General features: G+C 37.8%; 1 long non-coding RNA gene across 1 annotated transcript in view; it reads right to left on the bottom strand.

The window, feature by feature from the left end:
* Positions 1–10,112: 10,112 nt before the first annotated feature.
* LOC131423975 (uncharacterized) overlaps positions 10,113–24,650 on the bottom strand; it is a 57,575-nt gene continuing 43,037 nt past the window's right edge. Inside the window, exons 2-3 of the long non-coding RNA XR_009226260.1 lie at positions 18,061–18,197; positions 10,113–12,765 (exon numbers count right to left, since the gene is read on the bottom strand). This is a non-coding gene — a long non-coding RNA (uncharacterized LOC131423975). The remainder of the gene's footprint in view (positions 12,766–18,060; positions 18,198–24,650) is intronic.

The following is a 24,650-nucleotide window of genomic DNA, read 5'->3' on the forward strand; positions in this document are numbered from 1 at the left end:
CATTCATGTTTTCACTCCCTTTCTTCCTAGGATCCAAGCTCTTGCTCATACATGCATATGGAAGACTTGAATTGTTGAGTAAAAGACTTTTGTTGGGGAAGAGTAATCAGGATTCTATGGATTAAATAAGAATCCAAATTCAAGAAAACATAGTTTGAACTGAGAGAATATGCAGAGTGAGAGAATGATGACATATGACACAAAAAATATTGAAGGTGAAATCTCTAGTCAATTAATCTTGAGTGATCTACTACTTAGGGTACATGATTGAATTCCTAGCAGGTCTTACATCTGTTGGGTACCTTTTCTCAGCACACTCTGAAAGCACTTTGAAGACAGTGTGTCACCATTAGCAAACAATATAAAGCACCACTTGATGGGATTCTCCACTGGAAACTTGAAGGCACCATTCTCTGCTAAATGCTCTAGGGAGGAATCAGAGAACTGCATTTTTCCATTGAAATAGCAGGAAGCTATGTAGGGCAAAGTGAGGTGGTTTTCTGAGTTGGAAATCTGCTAGAACACAGGGATGTGAATACCTATCTTATCTAAAACATGCTGTAGAAGCCAGTAGACATGAGTGGAACACAGTCTGTCCAATTAAATGCTGGGATCGGTCAGTGCTGGAGAGCTTATTTAAAAGGCCCACATTTATTGACCTCAGTGTAGCTGCCATTCCAATAAGTACCTATTGAAACGGAAAGCAATAGCAAACTTAGGGAATAGGTATTCTTAGCTGGTTGCTAATTTGTTTCCTATATCTCTTGTGTCACTGGAACTTCATGTGGAGAAATTGTCCTTTCTCTTAGTTGACACTTCCAGATCATTTTTCTTAGTCTTCCTTAAAATCTCTCAGCCATGATTACAATATCTTTAGATTTTACTACATATTACCCTTCCTCATTGCTTCAAGTTTTATTATATGTGTCTTCCTATGAGTCTTTCCACTTCCCCTCCCAGCATAAATCTTGGTAAATGTTAATGGACAAAATTACCAAAATTCTGACCCATCAAGTAATTGATATTCTATTCTACATTAGATATTCAGGTCCTGCATTGTGCCCCAGACCTTTGCATTACTGATAACTGTACTGTTGATATTTTAATTTTGAGCACCCTGCTCACCAATCATTGCTTCCTAAATCTCATTGCCTCTACCTTGGCTCCAAACATTCTTTTATACTCACTGTACTTATAATCCATTAGCTGTTATACTTCTTCTTTATTTTATTTTACTTTTTTTTATTTGTTGATGGACTTTTATTTTGCTCATTTATTTATATGCAGTGCTGAGGTTCAAACCCAGTGCCTCACACATGCTAGGCAAGCACTCTACCACTGAGTCATTTATACTCCTAGAATTCCCAGACCTCTTCTTACTTAGTTAATTTTTCATGACTTTTTATCTTTCTGTAAACACCCTCAACAGCCGTGTCCCTCTCTTCTTTCATTGTGTTGGTCTTGTAAAATGTAGGTCCTGCTATTTATTTTCAGTTTTCTACTTACTATGGGTCTGAATCTAGCAGTTGATGTAGCTAAAGAAAAATAGTACTACTGACTGATCTTGTTTAATTTATTTTTTTGGGGGGGGGTTACCAGGATTGAACTCAGGGGCACTAGACCACTGAGCCACATCCCTAGCCCTATTTTGTATTTTATTAGAGACAGGGTCTCACTGAGTTGCTTAGCTCCTCACTAAATTGCTGAGCCTGGCTTTGAACTCTCAGTCCTACTGCCTTCACCTCTAGAGCCACAGGGTTACAGGTGTGTGCCATCGCACCCGGCCTTGTTTAAAATTTTTGACCTTGATTGGACATGCCCCGTGGTACTCTCTGGTGATTCTATTGTATTTTTTTTTATACCTTATTTTTCAGAACCTCTTAAACTGCCTTACTCACTTCATTTAGTTCATGATCTTGCTTCTTATTTTACTGAGCAAATAGATGCAATGGCTAGATAATTCCCACAATCTCCCACCACCACTTTGATGAACCTGTCCTCTCTGCACCCATAAGTAAGTTCTCTCTTCTTTCTTATTACTGTGGCTAACTTCCATGAACCTGTCTAGCAGCACTGATTCACTGGTCTGATTTTCTTTCACTTCAGCAATTAGTCTACCTCTCTTCCTTACTCAATTTCCCATTTTAACGTTACCATCATCTTACAAACATGTTGTATTATCATTCCTTTTATTTTTATATATTTATATTTGTTTTGATTAATTATACATGACAATAGAATGCATTTCGGCACATTGTACACAATTGAAGAACAACTTCTCATTCCTCTGGCTGTACATGTTGCTGAGTCACTCCACTGGTGTAATAATACATGTATATCTCTTTCTACTGTCTCTTCTTTATGTCTGTCTCTTTCTACTGTCCTTCCCATCTCCACAACCCCACCCCTCCAGTGACTCCCCTGTACACAAACCAAAGTTTCTTCATTCTTCCCTCTCCCCTGCTCCACTATGGATCAGCATCCACTTATCAGAAAAAACATTCAGCCTTTGTTTTTTTTAGGATTGGCTTATTTCACTTAGCATGACATTCTCTAGTTCCATCCATTTACCTGAAATGCCATAATTTCATTCTTCTTTAAGGCTGAGTAATATTCCATTGTGTATATGTGCAACATTTTTATTTTACCCATTCATCTTGATCATTTCTTTTAAAATAGCATCCATTCCAGCAGCTCAGGAGGCTGAGGCAGGAGGATCGAAAGGTCAAAACTAGCCTCAGCATCTTAGGGAGGCCCTAGGCAACTTAGTGATGGTCTAAGTGACTTAGCTGTCTAAGTCTAAATAAAATATAAACAAGGGGTGAAGATGTGGATCAGTGGTTGAGCACCTCTGGGTTCAATCTCCAGTACACACACACACACAAACACACACACAAACACAAGAATAAAAACAAAAGCACCATAAAATAACATCTTACTGTCACTTGATTCTTCTGCTTCCCTATATACAAAATCCCTTGGGAATTTGTATATGCACTATGTCTCTTTTCTTTCTTCCTATTCTCACTTCAACCTACTCCAAAAGATCGATCACAGTAAAAATAAAAAGGAAAAAATAAAACCTTTTCTCAAGATCATTCATGATAGACATGATACATAAGTACCATGATATAACTCTTTGTCCTAACTTTTCAGTAGCTTCAATTCAATACTCACTCCCATCTTCTTAAAATACTATTTTTATTCAGCTTCTGGAAGTTATTCTTTTATTCACTTTGGGTGCTTCTTTAGGCTCCCTTTATTGGTTCTTCTCATCTCTCTATTAGAGTTTACTAGAGTTCAGTTCCTAGATTCCTTCTGTTATTTACCAATATTCCAAAGGTAATATCATCCAATCTTAAAATCTCAAGGCTTTATGCCTAGATCATGATAATGATGCCCAAAGCTTAATTTCCCCAAACTCTAGATTCTATGCAATTGTTATTAGACATCTCCACTTGAACAGTTAATAGATACCTCAAATTTAATATATTCTGGCTTGAACTCTTGATGTTCCGCTCCTCCAAACCTTTTCTTCTACATTTTCTGATCTCATTAAATGCCTATTTCTTCCAATTGCTTCAGTAACTCTTGAGTTTTCCTCCAAGCCACTTTTCTCATTTCCTCATGCATCTTTGGGCCATCAATCAAGCCTGTTAATTATAACTTTAAAATGTATAAAGAATCTGTTACTCCTCTTTCACTGCTAACTTTTTTTCAGGTGGCCAATTTGTTTCATGGATAAATAGATAAATGTAGTACTTGACTTTTGGTCCCTCTGGTTGAGTAGTCACTCTCTTCTTGTCAATTATGACCATAGTAGCTGTGTCAGACCAGTTTATGTCATGTCTGTATCCCAAATTCTACAATGGTTTGCCACCAACCTCCTTATAATAGCCAACAATAGCTGGTCCCCATTTCTTTTCAGATCTAATTCCTTGTTTTGGTCAGCTTTCTCTCTGCTGTGACTAAAGGATCTGACCAGAACAATTTTAAAGGAGGAAAAGTTTATTTGAGAGCTCATGGTTTCAGAGGTCTTAGTCCATAGAAGGCTGGTTCTATTTCTCAGGGCTCGAGATGAGGCTGAACATCACGGCAGAGTGTGTGGCAGAAGGAAGCAGCTCTCATCATGGTGATCAAGAAGCAGAGAAAGAGACTCCACTTTCCATATATATATATATATATATATATATATATATATATATATATATATATATATATACATGTCCTAATTCCCATGTCCTCCAGCCACAACCTACCACGTCAGTTACCACTCAGCTAATCCCTATCCAGGGATTAAATCACTGATTGAGTTAAGACTCTTACAACCCAATCAGTTCTCCTTGGAACCTTCTTACATTGTCTCACACGTGAGCTTTTGGAGGACACCTCACATCCAAACCATAATGTTCCTCTACTCTCTCCAGGCCTCACTCATTAGTCTACCATTCTCTTGGGGTTTTTTCACACCTTGTGTATATTCCCAGAACAAGTCTTATCCTCTGATCGATGCCCCTGATTTGAGTCCCTGCTCCTAGTATCCATGTATCTTCCTCCATCACCTCCTGTAGGCTTTTCCTCAAATGCCAATTTTTCAGGGAGGTTTTTCCTGAACCCATATTTAAAAATTCTCACCTTCCTCATTACTATACATTATCATCCCTGCACAATTGTTCTTCACAGTACTTACAGCCACCTAATTTACTACACATTTTACTTATTTGCTTATTGACTCTGCAATATAAACCCTGTGAGGACATGGATTTTGTTCATTGTTTTATTTCCAGCACCGTATGGAAGATCTAACACATAGTGGGCACTAAACAGGTAACCTGACTCAAACACTCAAAGTCAGATAACTCATTCCTTTTCCCAGATATGCTTACTGGGAGCAGGAATAGTATGAGTCGAGAATATTGAGTATACCACTGTGCTATTGATCAGAAGCATATCCTATTTCTTTACAGGATTTACATTGTTAATCAACAATGAAAAATGTCAGTGACAATCATACTCAGGGAATGGATTCATAGATTTTTAGGTGCTTTTTATTATTTTTGAAAGAACGAATAGAGATATTTGGCTTTGTAAGTCACTCTAACAGGGGCAATAGCCAGCATCTCATTGGGGTGGGGAGGGGTTCTTATTCCTGCCGAGGAGAGTGTAAGCTACCCAAAAACTTAAAGTCTCAAATGATTAGTGAAGGACAAAACACAAATAGTCAGAAATATATTTACAAAAGCAAGCCACTGATAGATCTAATTCACATGGGTGCTGAAACTAGAGAAAGGAAAGATGGCTCCGGTGTTTTACTTAAGGGGGTACATCAAAGGCAGGGATAAAGTTTCAAGGGTGGAGTCTTGCAGTCAGCAGGTTGATTGACATCTTGGCAGGTCACACCCGTCTCAGGTGCTGTGTGGGCCACAGTCCGGGCAGTGTAGAAATTCACACTGTTCCTGGGCAATTGACCAGAGAAAATGTCCACTGGTCATTCCCAGACACCAGATGTTTCTATCCATGAGGCTTTGATGCACCGTGACCCACATGCAACCCACGGACAGCTCATGACATCACTTCTTAAGACTAAGTTAAAATGGTCTTATTTCCTTGGAAGCCCACTTGATTTCCCAGAAATCCTGTTACTTCTTCCTAGCATCCTTTCCTCAGGATATTGTGTATACATTTTAATTATAGTTCTTATCACTTTGTTTTACAGTTCCCTGTAATGGGTATATTTCCCCAGCTAAAGCATCAGAATACTGAATAGAGGACTTTCAGCATCTCCGGTGGCTATAACTTCTGTCACATAGAAGATTCTAATTGATCTTTTTTAGAGGGATAATGTAATTTAGGCTCAGATGGCACAAGATTGGCAACAATTTAATGTTGCTTCAAAAAGAGGATTACCAGGAAACAGTGCCTTGTTTAAAGGCTGATAAGGTTCAGGGAAACCATGAAACAACATCTTTACAAATTACCATGTGTTTTCAAAGTTTTGCTTGTGAACTAGTGTTGTAGCTCTGTGGTGGATCACTTGCCTAGCATGTGTGAGGCACTGGGTTTGATTCTCAGTGAAAGAAAGAAAGAAAGTAAGAAAGAGGGAGGGAGGGAGGAAGGAAGGAAGGAAGGAAGAAGAAAGGTCCATCGACAACTAAGAAATATTTTTAAAAGTTTTGGATATAATTATTATAACTACAGAAATATTCAAAACCAATATTGCATAGAAGTTTGCTTACATTCTTCCTATAGCTCGTATTACCCAATTTGGACACCAGATGTCACTAGGAGACTATGACTGATGTTGCTTTTTTGATAAACAAAAGGAAACAAAGACTGATGGAACAAAACCTATTTTCTTGTAGAAACTTTAAAACATTTAACCTGGTTGTTCTTGTATTCTATTTTAAGATGGATTTTGACATAACCTAGTGTTAGGAGAAAGAGCATTGATTTTACTGGGAACTGGGTTTCCTGGGTTTCATCTCCAATTCTGCCATTTTCTAGCTCTTAAACTATCTGGTGTATTTCTTCCCCTTTCTGGACTTTAAAAGATGTCCTCATCTGAAAATAAGAATGGCAAAGGAAGATGATTCCCTCAAACCTTTCTGCCTTAACATCTGATAATTCTACTTCCTTCTCATGTTAATGACCTAAAGAGTGGGACCAGAAGCAGCATCAGCTCAAGGGAGAATCCTGAGGACCTGTTGCACCCACTACTTATTCCAAACACAGTCTCCACCAGATATTGACCTACCCTAAAACTGGAGCACCTTTATGCTCTTTCTGACTTCCACACAGTCTTTATATATTGGCTCATGCATTGTGTGAAATACCTTTTTCATTTAGGGAAAGCTACATTTTTTTTTTAAGCATTGCCCCAAATTTCTTCTTTTCTGGAGGGAGAATGCTGGGAACTAAACAAAACTTCTTTAAGGTGTCATGTAAATATACTTTAAGCAACTGTCATTTTGGGGGGTTTCTCTCTTAGTGTGAAATGAATTATTTATATTAGATATTTCTGAATACCTAATCTGAATATTCTTTTCTTTAACAGATTCTCTGCACTTCCCACCCATCCACCTACCCAAAATACACTCAACTTAATCTTTTATTCATGCTGCTCCACTGCGGCCTGCAATCATAACCTACTTGTAGTAGACTCAGACACTGCTGTCATGTGAATGCCTCATTTATCTCTTGCTGTGCATATTTATGCTACTTTTAGCTGTTTACATTGCACATAGTTCGTTCCATGGTGTGGGCTCTCACATTCTCAATCATTTCCTTTGTAATTCTTTTCCTCGAGATTAAGCCACAGAGTCAGTATTTTTGAGAATAACCCAAATTCAATGGAACCCCTAACATTTAGAGCTTCAATCTCAGTACCAAAATTATATAGACCAAGTATTTTTTGTAGAACTTATGCATTCCTGGAATGTATGCTGAGCATTTACTACGTGTTTCACACTGTTGACTGTTCTGGGGTTTAGACAACAAATAACATGCAGTGTGGCAGAAAGACAGCATGAGATGCATTTACACAGCAAGGGGCGACTGCTTCCATGGAGTTACCTGCATGCACACTGCGAGGCTGGCAGAAGGCAAGCTAGGCTTCAGGGAGGACCTCACCACTTACCCTTGAGCTGACATTCAAAGAAAGCCAGGAGGATTAGATGCAAGACTGACAGAATAAGCCAGGCAAAGGGGGCAGCAGAGGCAAAGAAAAAGAAGTACAAGCCTGCACGTTAAACTGCATGTGGTCTGTGCTTATTAGAAAGAAGAGGAAGGGAGGATTTTTTGGAAGATGAGATTGAATTAATACTAATCTGTTGATTCCTTTTTAAAATTTACAAAATAACCTTCTTGCCTCTTCCTTCCTCTCTGTGTATTCTGATTCTATTCAAGAGTTGGTTTAAGTGTTTCTTAGGGACCTTTCTTTATGATCTATGAAAATTTACGTTAAGTATACATTATGTATAGTCTGTGACACATCGTTACTCTATTTATATGTTTGTTGTTCAGCACATATATTATCTCTCACCTCAGCTAGACAGTGAGTTTCCCAAGGTCATGTTTGTGCTTAGCATTGAATTTTTATGACATGGAAGAATGAAAGAGAGGAAGAAAAGGACACGGGGAGGGAGGAAAGAAAACAGGAACAAAGGAAAAAGAAAGGAGAGGCAGAATGAGTACTTGTACTGGGAGATCAAATTGATGTTTTCTAAGAGCAATGATAGACTCTGAATACACACACACACACACACACACACACAACGTATTTGAGCAGTCTGAATTATGTAAACATTTTAAAATGATATTTGTCAATGTCCAGGAGAAAAAAAAAAATCTCTTGAGATATAAAACAAAGAGGAAACCCCAAAGTTCATGTGTGTATGTTGGGGGGGGGGGCAGTATAAAAAGAGAGAGAATGAAAGGGATGCATAGTTGTTACTAAGCGAGGTAGAAACTGGAGAGGAAAAATGCCTGTTAGAACAATCTGCTCCAAAATAAATCACTGGGCATGGAACTTACTTAGTGTATATAAGTCATATAAAACAATAACCTATTCCAATCTCAGATTCTAGTTTCTAGAGATGCTTAAAAAGATAATGATGTGGGCTTATGTTTTGTTTGTTTGTTTGTTTGTTAATTTCACTGTCATGTTATTTTTTCTAAACTGCTTTTCGGTTCAAGAAAACCTCCTCACAGTGGGAGCTTCTGAAATAGCAAGTGCCAGAGATAGAAAAGCTGCACAGGAGAGATATTAGGAAGGGGCTGAAGTCAGGCTGTAGGTGGATCCCACCTCTTGGGGACTACTGTCTTAGAGCAAGATCCTTTGTTTTTACCCAAGCTTCAGATAGCTTGGCTGTCAAATGCAAATAGTAGTTCCTTTTCTCTGACAAGGGAGAAGCTGTGTGTGTGTGTGTGTGTGTGTAGGGGAGGAACAAAACAAAACCAAAACAAAACAAAACTTACTAAATTTAAAGAGCTCAGCATGTGCTTGACACATGGAAAGTGCTCTGTAAATGATTGCCATGATTATTGTTGACAAATCTTGAGTGGTGAAAAAACAAGAGTCTGGCCTGTAGGTTAGAAAGTACAGGATCTAGTTTTAGCATCAGTGTTAACTTGCCAGAACCTTAGTCACATACATCCATTTTCTCATCACATCAGTGGGGAATTCTGCCTACTGTACCTACTTGGCAGTATCACCTGTGATAATAAATATGAAGCATCACATTCAAGAAATTATTTTTCTTATAGCCTAATTGGAAAAATGTTGGATTCAAGGTCCTTGAAATTGAGCACTTATGCTTCATTTTGCCTGAGCCTAGAACTTATCTACTTGCAAAATATTCGTTCTCTGGTTAATGAAACCAGCATCATGTAGAACTGTGAAAACTACATTGTCTATTTTATGAAAGCACAACAGAACTGAGAGTCTAATTGAAAACCTAGTAATCCTGCCTAGTGTCTTATGGCACTTCACCTTTTTAATGAAAGTCTTAGCAGGTTAGCAACACAGGGTTCCCGTTTTCACTATCTTCACAAACTTCTGCCACTATCAATTGTTATTCATCTAAAGGATATTTAGTAGATCATTCTACCTACTCTTCTTAGAAATAGTATGGTTTAGATGGTGGTATGAGATGGACATCATTACCTTAAGTACATGTATGAAGGCACAAATGGTGTGACTCTACTTTGTGTACAATCAGAGACATGAAAAATTGTGCTCTCTGGGCTGGAGTTGTGGCTGAGCGATAGAGTTCTTGCCTAGCATGTGTGGGGCCCTGGGTTTGATCTTCAGCACCACATAAAAATAAAGGTATTGTGTCCAACTACAACTAAAATATATATATATATATATATATATATATATATATATATATATATATATATATATATAAAATTGTGCTCTGTATGTGTACTATGAATTGAAATACATTCTGCAATTATGTATAACAAATTAGAATAAATAAATTTTTAAAAATAGTATGATTTAAAAATACTGTTGCTCTCTTTAATTCTTTTTAAAAAATATTTATTTTTTAGTCATAGTTGGATACAATACCTTTATTTTATTTGTTTAATTTTATGTGGTGCTGAGGATCGAACCCAGGGCCTTGCATGTGCTAGGCCAGTGCTCTACTGTTGAGCCACAACCCTAGCCCTGTCTCTTAAATTATTATTTTGGCAATTAAGCAAGATGCATGAGCAACATTTTCTTTTTTCAAATTAGAAAACAATGACTTTATGTTTTTCCATTTTTATTGAAATTATAGTTATACATAATGGTGGGATTCATTGTTACATATTTGTGCAAACACAGAATATGGTTTGGGTAACATCATTCCACAATATTTCCTTTTTTCTTCCTCTCCTTCTTCCCCATTCCCTTTCCTTGACCCTACTGATCTTCCTTCAATTCTCATGAGACCCCCTGCAACACACACAAACACACTTCCCCTTTTTCCTCTTTAGCTCCCACATATGAGAAAATATACAATCCTTGACATTCTGAATTTGGCTTATTTTGATTAACAGAATGTTTTCAAATTTCACCATTTCCTCTAAAAATGACATAATTTCATTCTTCTTTATAACCAAATAAAAGTTCATTGTGTATATACAGTGCATTTTTTTAAAAAATCAATTTATTCACTGACAGATACCTAGACTGGTTCCATAGTTTGGCTATTTGAATTGCTGCTGTCATTAATATGCATGACTTTAGTTCTTTAGGATAAAGACCCAAAATTGGTATAGCTGGGTCAAATGATAGTTCCATTCTTAGTCATTTAAGTCTTATTTCTATAGTTGTTGTCTAATTTACAATTCCACCAACAGTGTAAAAGTGCTCCTTATTGTCCACATCCTCTTTAGCATTTTTTATTTTTCATATTCTTGATGACTGCCATTCTAACTGGAATGAAATGAAATCTCGGTATAGTTTTGATTTGTATTTCCTTAATTGCTAAAGATGCTGAACACTTTTTTTTATATATTTGTTGAGCACTTGTATTTTTTTCTTCTGAGAAAGGTATGTTTTAGATTATCTATCCATTTATTAACTTGGTTATTTGCTTTTTTTTCGGTATTATGTTTTTTGAGTTCTTTATATATTTAGGATATTAATCCTGTCAGAAAAGTAGCTAACAAAAATTTTCTCCCAGTCTGTATGTTCTCTTTTCACATTCTTAATTGTTTCTTTTGCTGTGCAGAAGCTTTAAAAGTTTGTGCCATCTCATTTATTAACTTCTTGACATTATTTCCTGAACTTTAGTGGTTCTATTGAGAAAGTTCTTGCCTCTGCCTGTATGTTTGAGTATTACCCCTATGTTTTGTTTTGTTTTGTTTTGTTTTGTTTTTTAAGGAGTTGCATAGTTTTGGGTCCAATTCCTAGGTCTCTGCTCCATTTTGAGTTGACTTTGGGGCATGAAAAGAGATAAGGTCTAGATTCATTCTTTTACATATGAATAACTAATTCTAAAAGATGGTTAAAAATACGGTTCATTAAGAGACAATAAAATGTAATAGGAAAGTAAAAGAAAGTTTGGAATGTTCAAATTATGAACAGAGAGAATATATGAGATATGGCAAGTGATGGCTGTAAAATGGAGAAAATTGGGAAAAAAGGAGAGTAAGAAAGAATCAGATAATTTGTTAGAGGGAGAAGAAAGGAGAGAAAGAAAAATAAGAGAAACAAACAAAACCCCAACTTTTAAAAGACAAGGAAAAAAATTGTTAAGAATGCTAAAAGTGAGAAAAAAGGAACAAATATGTGTATACATATAAATATATGAACCAATCAGCATAGCAAGAACACCGTGTCAGCCCCTCCCAATACAAAGGGAAAAATTCTTAATGAAAATGAAAGAATTGTCTCCACTAGATGGTCAAATCTGTGGTTGAGGATGGATGGTCACTGCCTATGGACAGTTGTCCCTTTCCATTTTTCCTCTGGTTATTTACTGAGAGAGAGGTAGAGGTAGAGGGAGAGAGAGAGAGAGAGAGAGAGAGAGAGAGAGAGAGAGAGAGGGAGGAGATAGGGTAGAAGGCTGAGGGTTGTTCATCCCTTCCTCTTTTTGTGTTGTTGCTCCCTGGGCTATAATGCAGCTGATTGAAAGAGCTCTCTGCTTCCCTTTTCAAGGTAGGATGGATTGGATGGGAAATACTGTTGATAGGAGTTTTGTCTGAATAGACTAGATTGATGCACTCTCAGGGTGGGTCTGCTGCAGATCTAAGAAGGAGGGTCTGGTGGTTGGGGTTTGGTTCTAATCAGGCCTTAGGGGCTTTGCTGGGTGCTGTCTGCTCTGGAGAGATTAGATCCACAGATGCCTAGGGCCAGCCAGATGCTGGGAGTCTGGATCTCAGGACCTAGCAAAAATTCTACCTGCAGGGCAGGAGAGCCATGCCTCCAAAAGTCTCATACACTCTGCTGTCCAAGAATACTACCTTCCTAAGCTTTGTTTCTGAGTGTATTCACATCTGCTTCTTTAGTTTCTCAACCCTCTTCAACTGGTCATATGAGCCACCAGATTCAAAGGGAAAGTGATTTCAACTCCACTCCCACCACTACCATATTTATAACCTGGATTCCCCTGGCTACAGTCTTCTCTGAACCTGACTCCTTCTTGTTTTCTGCTAGGTAGTCCCAAGGCCACATGGTAGGAGGTCTCCCAGAGAGTATGGCAGCGTGGGAATCTGGCATAGCAAATGCTGGCCTCCTCTAGAAGGCTCCTGCCCCCACTCCATGCTGGCCTGTTGAGAAACACAGAGCACTTTTCAAACAACAGAACCTCTGGATCAGCTAAGTTCAAGCTGCTTTTCTCATCTACAGTTTTTTTCATGGCAAATTTGTCCATTTTGTTTCTTTCTCTGTTCATGTTATCCCTTCCCTCTGCAGTGAACCAGCACCACTGCTGCTGCCACAACCAGCGGGGGCCCAGTGTATCCTTCTTGTTCTTTGTCTAATGCACCCCAATTTCCGAGTCTCTCAGAGACTCTGACAATTTGACACTGAATTTCAGAAAAATTTCCTTTCACCTACCTTGCTGAGAAGCAGTCCTCCCACTGCTTGAATCTCCAGCCACAGAGCTACTAGAAATGCTGCTTTTCTCTAATCTGTCCTTGTGAATCTCCCCAGCATTTTCTTTATTAATGCCAAATCTCATTTTCAAAAGTCATATTTCTTCTCAAATCATACCTTAGAGCTTTAAAAAACATAAGTGCCACTGAACCAAAACTTACTCTTTACAGCTGAAAAAGTTGAACCCCAGAGAGTTTTAAAAGTATACATGCTCTCCCACAGAGTTACTGGAAGAATGTTAGGTGTTTTTATTTATGTTTGCACAGGTAGATTATATCATTGAAGGTGGAATATTACTTTGTTTTGATTTGGTTTCGGTTAATTCACAGAATTTGCATATGATAGGAAGTTAATTAATATAGTAAATGTCACATTCCTTTATATTGTTACATTTTAACTCATTGTATCAACTCATTATAAACTTGGTTTAAAGGGGCTGGGGTTGTGGCTCATCAGTAGAGATCTCACCTAGCACGTGTGAGGCCCTGGGTTCGATCCTCAGCACCACATAAAAATAAGTAAATTAAATAGTTTAAAGTTCCACATTAACCAATTTGTTTTATTCACATCCCTTTGAAGAACACAGGGTCATTATCATCACTCTACTATTGATTCCACGTCCCAAATAAGAGACTGAGGTTAAAAGAGTTTGTGGCCTCACTCAATTTCACGTAGCTAGAAAAAGAAGATGCCAGTATTTAAGCACAGACTTTCTGACTCCAAGGTTACTGTAATTTACCCAAATACTATTTGCCCAAAGAAAGTAAACATATAGAAATGGCAAGTAAATTTTAGGTCGATCCTTTCCTGGGAGGCAGTGGTGACAATTTTCATTTTCCTAGGGCATTGGTGAAACTGGACACTTTCTGTGTCTCTTGAACTAGAATCTCATTATTTAATTTGAAGTATTGTTAGTCATTAGAACATCAAATATACTCACATATAAGAGTAATTTGTAGGTTTATTCCAGAGGCAGATACAATTGTTGCTGTATCTATTTCCCCATACTAATGCCTCCCATCTCCTCAGTTATGCTTCTATATGTGCCAGAGACTGCACCTCCTCAAATTAACAAGCCACTTAATTTGAATTCCTTATTTTTCTAATTTTTTAATTTGTTCTAATTAGTTATTCATGACAATAGAATGCATTTTGACACATTATATATAAATGGAGTATTACATCATTCTTCTGGTTGTATAAGATATAGTCTTTTTTGAAAATCTCTTATTCCGCTTAAAATATTGCAAGATTACAACTCCAGAGGAAAATGTAATTTTAATCCTTTTGTGTTTTGTGAAGAAATAATGATGATTATTATGTGTTGATTTTATTCATACTAAATTACTGTTAAATACAATATGGTGATTATTTATAATCTTCTTCCCCTTAAAAATATTTTGAGATAGACCAAAATATGCTCATTAATAAAATCTAAGTACACATAAAAAATCAATAGTGGTTGAAAAATGATACATGATGCTTGAAAACTGTAACAGAATAAATAAGTAATTAAAAAGAATTATTTATGTATTTTACATGCATAGAATTCTAAAACAAGGAGAAATCTTGGAGGAGTTTATGCTATTGAATACCTTTATTTTACAACTGAGGAAATTGTATTCTTAGTGTTTTGCCAAATCACACAGCCGAATGGTAGCAGCACCAGGACCAGAATCACTTTGGCTCTGCCACATCTGACTTTCTTAATAATGCATTACTTACTTAATAATTTAATTCTACCTTAACTTCTCCTTTGTAGTCTCCAAAGTGGTATTACATGATGAAAAAGCAGTTCTGAAACAATTCTGTTTATGATCTAATTTTCAGACTTCTGTTTTCAAGTATATGTTCCTTTTTTTTTTGCTTACACCAGCATATTACATGAAAAATAGCATCCAGCAGTGTGCTCATTCAATGTGCATTGCAGATATTACTTGCTACTTACATATTGTATTGTATATCATATAAATAAATACTGTAAATCACTAATAAACTTTCTCCGCTCTCATTTCACACAAGGGCGTAGGTAGGGAAGCCACATGTGTATCTCATCCTACCACTGTTGGATTATTGGCTAATACAGTGCTGACCCCAACACCCCACTGCCAATCTCTCCAATCCACAGTGTCCTAGCCCAAGTTTTTCCTCCAGACCATGGACAAGATCACTTTCCTAAAATCTTGTGATTTTTCAGAATAAAATCTTCCATGACTCATTTAAAAATCATTAAATTCAAAATTCAAATCCCACAAAAACCTACCTACTGCACTAGTGTTGTGATAGGGGAAGGAAGGTGTCCACAGGGTATTATTTTAGATTCAATCTAGGGAGAGGTAAGAGCTTTTTGGAGAGCTAAATGGAAGGATGGATCCAAATTTAAAGTCAGAGAGATAATCCATGATGAAAAAAGAGAATCAGAAGAGGTGAAGGCATAATTCAGACTTGTTCTCAGAAAAGAAGCGTGGGCTATTAGCCCACACCCTTTAGGGGGAAAGGCACCAGGGGCTCTTCCCTGCACAGCAGTGGGCTGCCTGAAGCCTCTGGGATCTGAAATCCAGCTGCTGCAGCCAGATGGGAGTGCCTCAGGAAAAACACACCCTGAGGTGTTCTTACTGCATCTTTCTCTCAAATCTCCAGAGTTTCCTGAACAAGTTTTACTGGATTCTTGATCAAAAGATTTGAGTTGTTAAGAGAAAGTTCTCTTATCTTCTACCCTTCTTTGTGTATAATTAAGTAGAAGGTATCTGAGTTCAGCCTTTGTTGGGAGATCAACCATACCTTTTTAACGTAAATATTGTAATAGTTTTTTGACCAAGTCAAAAAGAAGAGATGATATTTCTGGCTATGTGTAGTGCAACTGTGATCAGAGAAGATGTCTCAGGAAATAAACACTATCGAAGACTTCTGCTCCACAGGTACTTAGGGGGATTATGAAGAAAATCTGCTGTCATGGAAAAGGGCTATATTAAGAATTCTTTATCTACAATGAAATGCTTTATCTATAATGAAAATAGCTATAATTTAGGTTCATTGCTACTTAATACAGCAGGCTAACACACATATTTATTATTCACATATTAGAAACACTCCTTCCAATATTTTCACTGATGGATTAAAGTATCAAAGAAGTTTGGACACTATTGCTCAGGACCTTCTCTTCACTTGATTCATAACCCTGAAGAACTAATCATTTTAACATTTTATAAAGACACAAGCAGATAACCAATGAATCTCCTTAGCTTCCTGGAATAACTAGGGATACAGTTGTGAAGACAATGTGGGTTAGCCAAGAATAGTAAAACTCAAGGACCAAAGAGGATACTAAAATGCCTTGCTATTCTTCTAGAATATAGACATGCAGTAGGTAAGTTTAAAAAAAAAAGGAAAATTGAAGCCTAGAGAGATGTATTATAAGCTTAAAATAAAACTCACAAAGAACAGAGTGAGCACTTGAATTTGGGTCTTTTTGTTTTTGAAGCCTGACTCTTGCTACTAGAAGTTGATGTGCTTGTTCTTTCTCTTATGTTTTTCTGTCCTTTCCTTTATCCAAATTGCTCCCTTCTGTCAAGATTTAGTCCTTTTCCATAGAGCTTATGCTGATGACTATAAGGGTTATTAATCAGTGTCTTTTTCCAGACTCCTGTCATGAGCTTTGTTTATTAGGGCTTATCCTGTGCCAGCTGGAGAGGCCTTGAACATTATCTTCAGACAGCACTATGAGTTGTTGTAGAGGCAGGGTAATGACTCTCGAGGATGTTCACACCCTAATCCCTGGAATCTGTGGCCATGTTGCACAGCAGAAGAAATTTTGCAAATTATAGTGATGAACTTCAACAGAGGAAGATTATCCTGGATTGTTGGGGTAGGTCCAATCTACTCACATCTTCCTTGAAAAGTGGAAGATGCAAGCAGAACAGATGGTTGAGGTGTGACAGAAGATGAAGAGGAGACCCAAAGCATGAAAGAAACTGGACCCACTGTGAGTGGCTTTGAAGATGGAGGAAAGGGCCATAAGCCAAAGAATGTTGATGGCCTCTAGAAGATGGGAGTGGCCCTCAACTGACAGCCAGCAGAGAAAAGTAATCTCAGTTTTGCAAGTATGAGAAGCTGAATTCTCACAACACTCTGGATGAGTGAGAAGGTAGATTCTCCCCTATAGTCTCCAGAGAGGAATGTATCTCTGCTGACACCTTGATTCCTTCCTGCCTGTTGTACATGAGGCAGAGACCCAGGACACCCCACCTAGACTTTTGAAGTTCACAACTGAACTGTTAGGTAATACATCCATGTTAAATTCCTAAATTTGTGAAAATATATTACAGCTGACATGGAGAGCCAGAAAAGTTGTTATCTGCAACTTCCAATAAAAATCTGAGCCATGCTAGCAATAAAATTACACAATTTGCAAGTGTCGGATCTAATGCTATTAAACATGTTTTACTTCCTCTTTAATGAATGTGTCACATGGTCTTTTACTTGAGAGAAAGAGAAGAGCTGAGAGTTTGACAGAGTGAACTAGATCTTAAATATGTTGCTCACCCCTATCTTCTACATATTATCTGCTATAGATTTTGACACACAGCCATTTCAGGGGGTAGAGCATTTGATGTGCTTCCCAGATCTTCCATCAACGAAGAACTTAATGTCCTGACAGCAGGTGAGCATGTTATCAGTCCCTTCACAGATTGTCCCCACCATATACCTTCCTTGATCAAGCACATATTTTTCCAGGGGAAGCCCACCTGAAATGACTGATGTATAGGGTATATAGGGTACAAAGGCCTTGCCATTCTGGCCCAGGATGGGACAATATTGACGTGACCTGGCAGCTATGTAGCTCCTCATAGTGTTAACTGAGGTTGTTGTTGAGTTTACCTTGAAGATCAACTTCCCCCAAGTGTATCCTGCTACCTTCCCTTCTACAACAGGTATGGATTTGGTGGGTAGTTCTTCTCCTTCCTTACCTCCTCTTCCTCACCCTACTCATCTTCCCCCTCTTTCTTCTCCATCTTCTTTTCTTCTTCTTTTTCTCCTCCTCCTCCTTATCTTCATCCTCATCATCGTCTTCTTCTTCCTCTTCCTCTTCCTCTTCTTCTCCTCCCTTATTTAAAAAGACTTTTTAAAACCAAATACATAAAACATGAACAATCTGTACATTGGTAGGGTACCTACTAATGTTTCTAAATATTTTTACATTGTGCAAAGATTAAATCAGTTTAGACAGCTATATCTCATTAAACATTTATCATGTGTGGGGAGCACATTTTAATAAATATTCTGCAAGTTCAGATATGCTTACCAGGAAACTCGTGTGTGGCAACCCACAAATAAATTAATTTTTTTACGTTGTTGATAGACCTTTATTTTATTTATCTATATGTGATGCTGGGAATCTATATGCAGTACCTCACACATGCCAGGCAAGTGTGCTAACACTGAGCCACAGTCACAGCCCCTAACAATGAATTTTTTTGGTTAACATATTTAAATTTTGAATGAAGTTTATGTTATCTACTAATTGGGGTAAAATATTTGCTCCTTGTTACAAACTTCCAAAGTTTGTAGAGGTTCCACCATGCGACCAGCGCACTGGTTTCATTAAAGAGGTTCTTGGCATAAAAGTTAGCTAGCGAGATCAAAATAAACACACAGACTCAATTACCTTTTTCTATGACCAGGTCTGAGACAGCTCTCACCTCTCTGGCTCACACCTCGAACCACCCGGTAAGGCAGCAAGGATTACTCAGAGCTAGCAGGAGAGAGAGAGGCAGAGCACGCCAGGGAGTGGCCTTTTATTGGGGAACAAGAAATTCAGGGGAGAATTCCATCCAATGAAGGTTGAGGGGGGCAGCACTCCAAGGTCAGGGTCAGTGATTGGCCTCAGGGTCAGTGGTCAGTCACACCCCCACACGAGCAGGCTCTCGCACCAGGAGAGGGTCAGGAAAGCTCCGACACAGTTTAGCCAGAGCGCCTCACACCCAATCCGGGAGTTGCCCAATCACGTGTGAGAATGGCTTCCCACACAGAGGGACTCTTAAATTGTGATTAAAAATGTCATCTCTCATTTTATAAACTTGAAGGTTTCAGATTGCAGACTTTATAAATTATCTTATTATGGCTAGTGATTTGTAGTATATGTGTAGTATAAAATCTAGGCAGTGTTTTTCATGATTCATGTGACAGGCACTACAGAATAAGAGGATGATCAGCACGTTTTAACAGACATGCAGATTATGATTGTCTGAGAGGATTACATGGAAAGTTGAATCACACCCTTCCCCAATTTTCTTCTCATCTTTGCCCCTTGCTATAATGTTGCTGGCTCTGTGATTGTGTTAACTTACTTGGGAGTGCACAAACAGAGGTAGAATCTCTAGCAGAGGTCTTTTTTTTTTCCCACATTAAAATTGCTGAAGCCATCTTCCAGTTACTCACAATGAGCGAGATCTCCCCAATATTAGTCTTCTTGGTGTTCTGTGATCTGAATACCTCTTGTCTTCCAAGAATTCACTGGCCACTATGTAGCCTTTTGCTTTTATTCTTTAACCTTTTGTGCTCTCAAAATATGTGGTTCATGAACAAAACACTTTCAAGAATCACAAGAGGTTATTCTTTTATTCCTTTGTACCTCTACCACTTTTCTCTGTTTTTAATGAAAAGGGTCCCATTGAAATTCAATTAGAACTTTCCTCTATAGATCTTCAAGAACCTGTTTTTCCTACAGTGAAGTTTTATTAGGTATTTGGATAAGTTTTCCCCACTAGTATTACAGTTCAGTATTAGGCATCATTACATCATTTCTGCTTGTATTTGTTTTTATCTGCTGTTACCACTATTTGATGTCACAAAAATTAGAAGCACTAAGCACAGTAACATATTATACCCCAGGAACTATAGGCTAGCATTGGAACAGGTGACAGGCTGACAGTCCATGTAGAGGAACTGTAACGATATGTCATTGATGCAATGGTGGGCATTGGTCCCTTTGTACAGTCAGGAAATAGAATCCTCAAACCTTAAGTCAAAGTCCACATTTAAATCCTCAACACTCAGCCTCCTGTGATGCATGCAGACATCTTTGCCCTTTGAACACAATACAACCCATAATAGTTGTTTTGCAGTGAATGCACATTTTCTAGGAGAATCAAGCTTGCCTGTTAACCTTCTTCTGTCTTGTGCTATACTTCTGTACCAGGTACATCTCCTTGGGCAAAGTTCTTCCCTTGGTGTCTTCAGTGACAAAGCATAGGCAGGACCATATGTTATCAGGAAAGCATACTATAAATGCGTCTATGTCTTTGTGTTGGCAATATATCCCAGCAGACTAAATTTTATCTGTTGTTTAATCTTATCTTTGGCAAGCTCATTCTGCAAAAGATATATCTCAACAGCAGTCAGGTTCAAGCAATGAAACTCAGACTTATTATATTCTTATTGCCACTTTGTCTTGATAGAATTATTTGGCCACATTTACATTATGATGAAATACCTACTTGTGTTCTATTTATTTCTAATTTCCTCAGTTCATCCACAACATGAAGACTCACTAAGTAGTCTTCTGCTCAGCTCTCCTATTTACCTTTGTGCAATCTGTAAACGCATTTTCTCATAAAGTTTCAACATATTCTGTTTCAAAATCCCATGAATAAATTTGGACAGCTTCCTACATTGCATTTATGAAATTTTTATCTCCTACCCCAACTCTTCATATTCCATATCCCTCGTCTTGGATTTGTTGAGTGTAATGGTCACTCACTACACATGTCACTGATATGATGGAGTCCCAGAGGCACCAAACTGATGCCGGCTGTAGTCCTTAAAGTCAGTGACCTGAAAATGGGCTGTTTTCCTTCATGGAAAAGTGGGGAGACTCTCAATTTTAGCATAGCTTTATCCCACACGAGTATAAAACAATTTTTATTAATAGTACACAGAATTTGTTTGCTTAGCTCTTTTATGGAAAGTCTTGGACAAGTCTCATTCTTGGAGGAGACTAGATGAATTTCTATGCTAAAATGTGAGTAGAGGAGGGAAGAGAGTAGAAAGTTACCATGAAGGAAGTCATGGTGGCCTGAGAAGAAGACTTACAAGGGGCATCATTTAAGGAAATAAGCAGAATTATCATTAAGAGATTGCCAAATATATATCAGTTATCAATGGCAGGAAGCTGTGTGGATGCTAGAAGAAGACTTGTAGCTCTTTTGTGGACATTTGTGTAACAAACATCACCTATACTGAAGTTCCAGTTAGCTGTTCTCAGCTCTGAAGGTCAGAGCATCTCATCAGCTATCTATTTGTATGAGGATCTCTTAATAGAAATGCTGCTCAGCTGTGTCTTGATATTTGTTTAGTACACCTGAGCTGCCTGTTCTGTGGCAAGCCTCTAAGCTTCCCATGATATTCCTAAGATCTGAAAATGAAAAACAATGTCCTTGACAAACAGTAGTTGTGTGGGCTCTCTCTCATCCATTGATGAGGTCCATGGAACAGAGTAGAGGAGAGTGTGACTGCAGAGTCGATAAATCAAGACCTCCCGAGACCAAGCAGGAAGGAAGTCTGATTTTATTGCACAGTTACCATGTATATATTCTCAGGCAGTAGCTAAGCAGATTATAGGCAGCCACCAATGCAATGTCTGCTAACTATCCTTGTAGCAACCAATGTAGGACTGGGCCATGGAGCAAGTGCAGGGACTGCAACAAGCGGCCTTCATGCCCAGGCTGTGCCTACAGGGCTAGTGGTTTGCTGCTTGCATGCCTAGCATGGGGGAGTGGTTAATGTATGCCATGTATGCAATACTCCATGCACTTGTCCCCACAAACAGTAGAAGGGAATTCCCCTTCTATTCTCAGCACTTGCACTTTGGTAGAATTTGACCACAATTTGAAATCCATCACACAAATAATTAGTTACAAGATTCTGGTGTTTCCTGAAACAACAACAACAACAATAACAAAAAAAAAATGATTATATTTGTTTTGATTTGGAAAGAATTATGATTTGTTCTTGACAAGGTGCATCAGTTTCTGTTTTGACTGACAATTTTAGCATTGGCTTTTGTCTTTTCTGACTCTGAAGTGTTGCTCCTTTGAACCTTACCCTCACTGAAAGGAGGAAACATGTAGCTATAAAATTTATTGCAGCACTTTGCACACAAGTGAATAAAATGTCAATATGTGCACTTAAAGAAATCAAAGTGAGCAGCAGATAAACATAACATCAGGCACATTAAGGTTTTATTGAAATTTTATTTCTTTACAATAATTATTTCTGTCTAGAGTTTCAGCCTGCTCCTCAGAACTAAATCTAATGCCTCCCAGTTCTTTTCTATGATTACTTTTTGCTCTTTTCCTTGGACAGGTGCTGGAGCTCCACAAAAATTCCCCCTTATGATTCTATTTCAGCATCTGCTTTCCAGAGAACCCAAACAGTGACAGGCTTAAAGCTTACGCTGTGAACTCTGTGAGATGGCTGCTTTGTTCAGGGTTCTATTTCTAGTACCTTCACTCTGGCTGAGTGCTGCACAGGGATACTGAGTGTTGAATGAACGAACAGAATCCAGGTTATGGTCAATGAGCCACTGGCCACTGAATGTCAGGTTAAAGAGCACTTGGTCTGAAATCTGACTGAACTCAAAGTTTGGCTCTGTTCCTTCCTAACATGTAAACTTAGACAAGTTCATTAACTATCCTGTTCTTCTATTCTTTATCTCTAAAATTAGGATAATAGGTGTATCCAAAAATTTTTTTTATTATTTTATTTTTAGAATGAAATAAATTTTAAAGCACTTAGGAGAATACTGGGTAGCTAGAAAGTTCTCAATTAGTGTGAATGATATTGTCCAGTGTGAATGCTTATGATGGCCCGGTGCTATCTGCCTGATGAGGTGGTTTATCAGTTTGGGAGATTTTCAGTTTTAGTGGCCTTGGTACCCTCCTCCCCACCAATGTATTCTATTATATAATCCTTTTCATTCTCTTCAGAATACTTAGCAATCTCTGAAATAATATACTTTGAGTTTAATTGTTTTGGTTTTTTTCCTACTGAAATGTAAAATCTTTAAGGAAAAAGAACTTTCCCATCTTATTCAATGTTCCTATCTAATTCAAGGAGAATGGCTGGCAAGTAATAGCTGTTTTATGAATATTTATTTATTATATGAATGTGTAGAGTAAATTGTTTAAATTTTTTTCTTCAGGTTAAGCCAAATCTGACCTCATAATTTTATCCACAAGGAAGTTCAGCTCTCTGAGGCAATACATAATGGTTTTAATGCCTTTTCTATATGGCATTCTTTGGATATTTAAAGATAACTATCTCACCCCCCTCCCGTTTTTCTTGTCCCTAAATTCCTCCCTCCATCCCATGATAAATTATGGAGATTGTGCACACATAGAAAGTTCTATCAAGAACACTGGAGAGATGATCCAGTTCCAAGTACTACACAGTGCCCTGTGAACTCACTGAGGGAAGACAACTCTGGAGAATGGTGTTCTATTTATAGTATCTGATCCCCAAAGTCTCAAGAAAGACAAAGAAAGAGGAAGGCAGGTGACCCAGGGAAAAAAGAGTGCAGCCAGGGAGGTGCAAAGAGAGATTTCTAGGTGGCTTGTGTGCTGTACCCAGTTCTGGAGGCAGGACTTGGTCCTTGTAGGGGAAGAGTGCTGCTCACTTGTGGGTGGCCTCAACACCCCTTCCATAGTTGCATGCTCAGCTCTGTGGTGCCTGGGGTGGGACTTAGCAAACCACACATTAGAAATTCATTTTCTAGCATTCTAGAAGGCCTAGAAGAGGAGGACAGTAGGCTCTTCCTATAGGTTGGGGCTCCTATCACTATCACTGTCAGTGGCATTTGGTCTCCAATTCAGCAGCCAAATCAGCATCACCAGATGAAAATATAAACATCTGCTCTTTAAAGTCATTTTAAGTTAAATTCTTCATATTGAACTTGATAGTACTGGTGGCTTTTCAAAGCTCATAAGTCATTGAAAAAATAATTCTAAAAGATTCCAAATACCCAAACCAATCTTGGGAGAGAAGAAAAAATTTGGAGGAAACACACTTGCCAATATCAAATTATATTACAAAGCTATTGTAAGCAAAACAAAGGGTACTGGCATACAATCAGATACACAGACCAATGAAATAGAATATGAAACTCAGAAATAAACCCTAGCATATATATAGTCAATTAATTTTTGACGGCATAAGAACACACAATGGACAAAGAATACTTGCTGATAAATGGTGGTGGGAGAATTGGATATTTGAAGGCAAAAGAATAAGACTGAATCCTTACCTAACACTATTCACAAAACTCTGGTCAAAATGGATTAAAGACTTAAACATCTGACCAGAAATTAAAAAAAAAAAAATCTTAAAAGAAAATATAGGGAACCCAATTACTACGTGTAACTATAAAGCTCTAATAAAAAAAAAAAGAAAAAGAAAAGAAAAGAAAGAAAATATAGGGAAAAGTTTCCTTAACATTGGCCTTGGGCATGATTTTTTTTTTTTTTTTTGGATATGATACCAACATTTTAGGAAAACAAAT

This window comes from Marmota monax, unplaced genomic scaffold, assembly GCF_021218885.2.
Source record: "Marmota monax isolate L192 unplaced genomic scaffold, Marmota_monax_Labrador192_F-V1.1 WCK01_AAM20220418_F8-fsc00096, whole genome shotgun sequence".
NCBI lineage: Eukaryota > Metazoa > Chordata > Mammalia > Rodentia > Sciuridae > Marmota > Marmota monax.